We start from the raw sequence: 4,141 nt of genomic DNA on the forward strand, positions 1-4,141 counted from the left end.
TCTCCCCCCCAGACCACACTGCCACCAAATTGACCCTGATTACCCATAATCTCACTAACGAGAGCAATCAGCAGGGCTGCTGCCCCCATGGAAGCCACCTGCCCGTGCCCCAGCTCTGTAAATAGGGCTGTGGGAAGGGATGGGCCTATTTGCCCTGAGCCTTTCCGTGGGACAGGTGTCGGGGTCAGCATCCGCAGCTGCTCCTGGCTGTGACCCCAAAGGCTCTCTGTGGGGCTAGGATAAATCCCATCATGGGCTCCAGCTTTTTCTGAGCCTGGCATAACTGCTAGCCCTTGTTTTCTGGAGATAGAGGTACGTGGCCAGCATTTTTTCAGCCCCAGGCGTGCTGATCTGGCAGCTGCCTGTCCTTCTGCCAGCCTCTCGTGGGCAAGCCACGCCAGGTGCCATCGGGAGGGCTCTGTGTGCCGCTGCCAGCAGCTGGACCTGCTGCTGTGATCCCTGCCTCCAAAATCAGGTGCTGCCGCGCTGGTGATGGAGGAAGGCATCTGCTCGCAGCCGGGGTGGCCTGCCCGCACCCCATCCTTCTCATTTTCCACCCTGGGAAGAGTTATTTTATTCTCTGGGAGATGTCAGTGAGGTCACTGCCGTGAGATCCAGCCCAGTTTGGCGGGGGGATTTACGTCAAGCTCTCATTTGAGCTTGACTTAGCCCAGCGAAATGTGCTTGGGGGTGATTTGCGGTGGGGACCCACAGCGGTGGCTCGTGGCAGGGTGTGAATTGCAAGGGAAAAAAGAGAAAAAACCCTAGTTAACAGGTCTGCTAACGAGGAGGGGGGAGCACAGAGCTGGAGATGTGGGTCACATGGTAGCATCGCCCCTGGAAGGGGAGAGCCCCAGTGCTGGTGGGGTGCAGGGTGCCTGCAGCATCACCGGGTGCTTTGTGCCATCAGGTGGTTGAGCTGCCCTTGGCTGTGCTGCCGGCACCTCTGCCGATGCAGGCAGGGCCACAGCATGTCTGCAACAGCCCTGCCTCTCCTCGGGGCACGCAGCAGAAAGCTTTCTGTTACTGTTTGTACAAGTGAAAATGCAAGCAAAACCCCCCAAAAAGGCTGCAGTTGTACAGTCTTACTGTACCTTTATTTGCAAAAAAAAAAGACCCCCAAACCTCATCTACACAAATAACAGTAATCTAAAAACTCCTTTGATAAGAAGCAAGTCCCAGGGAGGGCACAGAGCAAGGAGGTGAGCGTTTGGGGTGCATGTTTGAGGGGTCACTCTTTCTGGCCCACCTGCTGCAGGGGTTTGTGGCTGATTTCCAGGGCGCTGGTCTTCCTTCTCAGTGGCAAAAGCCACACAACCGCATTGCAGGGCGGACCTGTGCTGCCACCCGGGCCACAGCGTGTTTGCACTCCCCATCCAAAAATGGTTTTTTCGTTTAAAAAAAAAAAAAAGTTAAAAATTAAAAATGTTGGTTGTCACGTGTTTGGCCTGAATGTCTCCAAATATGTTGTTGTGGTTTGTTTTGTTTTGTTTTTTTTCTTTTGCAATTTTTCCCTCTTGCAAAACAGTGACATTTCACCTAATTTAGACCAGAATAAACAGCTCAGCTGAGGGCCTTTTCCATGCAGAATAAATATATACATACATGTGGGCTGGGTTTTTTTTTTAAGCTTTCACTGGAGGAATTAACTGCTCTGTGCTGAAGCTGGCTGGCACGGCTTGGCACACCTTGGCGGCCGTGCCAGCTGGAGGCAGGACCGCGGGACGTGGCGGAGGGGCCGTCCGTTTGTCTGATCCTTTGCTTGGGAATAAGGCCCAAATAAGCCGCTTGCATAACCCGGCTTTCCCCCATCGCTGCCCCAGTGCCCCCAAATCAGCCTGGGGGGGGCAATTGCACCTAGATTTGGGGCTTTTTTTTTTTCCCCCATATAAACAGGGGTGAAAATTCCCCAGATTTTGGCTGCTCCTGTGCAGCTGGCCAGGGAGGCGCCTGCAGCCAGGCAGCCCCAGGGCCTGACCCTGCGCTCCCAGGCTCCGTCCTGCATCCCTGGGGGGGTTCCCCACCGCCTCCTGCTCCCCGCTGCCTTGCGGCAGGTGCCTGCTGGAGCTGCCTGCACCGGCCTGGCCGGTAGCACGCAGATGGCCGGAGCTCGCTGGTAGCGTGCGGGAGGCCGGTAGCATGCAGATGGCTGGAGCTCACTGGTAGCGTGCGGGAGGCCGGTAGCACGCAGATAGCCGGAGCTCGCCGGTAGCGTGCGGGAGGCTGGAGCTCGCCGGTAGCGCGCGGGAGGCCAGTAGCACGCAGATGGCCGGAGCCTGCCAGTAGCATGCGGGAGCTCGCCGGTAGCGTGTGGGAGGCCGGAGGCACGCAGATGGCCGGCGCTCGCCGGTAGCGTGCGGGAGGCCGGAGGCACGCAGATGGCCGGAGCTCGCCGGTAGCGTGCAGGAGGCCGGAGGCACGCAGATGGCCGGAGCTCGCTGGTAGCGCGCGGGCGGCCGGGAACGCGCCGGCGGCCTGGAGCAGCCGTGGCGTGCGGGCGGCCTGCGGCCGTAGCGCGCAGCCAGCCCCGGCCGGCCGGGAGCGTGCGAGCGGCAGCGGGGCGGCCGGTACCGTGCAGGCGGCTCGGGGTGGCCGGTAGTGTGCAGGCAGCTCTGGGATGGCCCGTAATTTGCAGGCAGCTTGGGATGGCCGGTAATTTGCAGGCAGCTGCCCGGCCGGGATTGGCTGCGGGGAATGACGCCCAGCACAACAAAGGTGGAGTTGGAGAAATTGCATTAAAAAAAATTAAGAGAGAGAGAGAGGAGAAAGGGAGAGGGGAGCGGAGGGAGGGGAGGAAACTGCCCCTCGCCCGCCCCGCCGGGGAAATCCCCCACCGCGGCCGTGTCCCGGCGCTCCGGGGCTGCCCGGGGCCGCGGGGCGGGCAGGGAGCGCGGCCCCGCCGCTCCCCGCCGTGTCGGAGGGGACCCGCCGGGGCGGGAGGCGGCTCGGCTCGGCTTCCCCCCCCCTCCGCTTCCCCCCCCCCCCTTTTTTCTCTCTCTCTCTCTCTCTCTCTTTTTTTTTTTTTTTTTTTTTTTTTATGCAAACGCCGGGCGAGGATTGTTGCACATGTAAGGAGATTTTTTTTTTTTTTCCCTTTCCCCCCCCCTTCCCTCCTCTCTCCTTCCTCCTCCTCCTCCTCCTCTTTTTCTTCTCGCCACAGTGTTGCAAAAGCAAAGAGCAATAAAAAACACGGCGAAAGCGGCGGGAGCGCGGGGCGGCGGCGGCGGCCGGCGGTGCCGCTTGGGGAGCGGCGGAGGCTGGCGGCGGACCCCGGCGCTCAGAGCCCGGCTGATTGGAAGAGAAAACGCAGCGCCATGGAGGCGGGGGAAAGCGCGATCGTCTCTGCGGGGACTGGAGCGCGTCCACGCCCGGGGCCAGCGCTGCAGAGCTGGCCGCCGTTCAACCGCCGCTTCCCCGCCCCGGCCCCGCCGAGCCCCGGCCCCGCCGAGCCGCGGCCCCCCAAAGCCGCGGGCCCGCAGGTACGTGCCTGCGCCGGGGGAGCCGCGCCGCGCCGCGCCGCGCCGCCCGGGCTCGCCATTCGCCGCCGCGCCGCTCCGCCGGCGGGGCTGGAGGAGGCGCTTTGTTCCGCCCGGGCCCCGCCGCCGCGCACCGCGCTCGGTAAGGCGCCGCCGCTCCGCCGGGAAGGGGGCTCCGCCGCCGCCGGAGGGGGCTCCCGGGGCGCTTTTGGGGGGAAGGGCCGCCTTTCTGGTCTCCTTTCTCCCTTCGTAAGGCGGACAAAAAGGCTGGCTGCGGCGCAGGCCCCGCGGGCAGGAAGCCGCCGCCGGGGCTCGCCCGCCCGCTCCGGCCCGCTCCGCGCCGGCGGGGGGCACCGCGCTGGGGCTCGGGGCGGGGGGGAGCGCGGGGCTCGGCGGCCTCGGTGTGCCCCCCCCTCCCTCTTCTCCCTTCCCTTGCCTCTCCTCCTCCTCGCTCCCTCCCTCCTTCCCGCTCGCCCTCCCTCCCTCCCCGGCTGCCGCAGCTGGATTTCGGGGGCAGGCTTCCAGCGCTGCCCGCTTGTTTTTCCCCAGCCCGGGTGAGTCCCGCGCCGCGGCGGGGAGCTGGGCGCCGCGCTCCGCCGGCTGCGTGCCCGGGCTCGTCCGCTCCCCCCCACCTCCGCGCTGCATTTTTTTCTCCCCCATATTCT

This window comes from Pelecanus crispus, chromosome 18, assembly GCF_030463565.1.
Source record: "Pelecanus crispus isolate bPelCri1 chromosome 18, bPelCri1.pri, whole genome shotgun sequence".
Classification (NCBI taxonomy): Eukaryota; Metazoa; Chordata; class Aves; order Pelecaniformes; family Pelecanidae; genus Pelecanus; species Pelecanus crispus.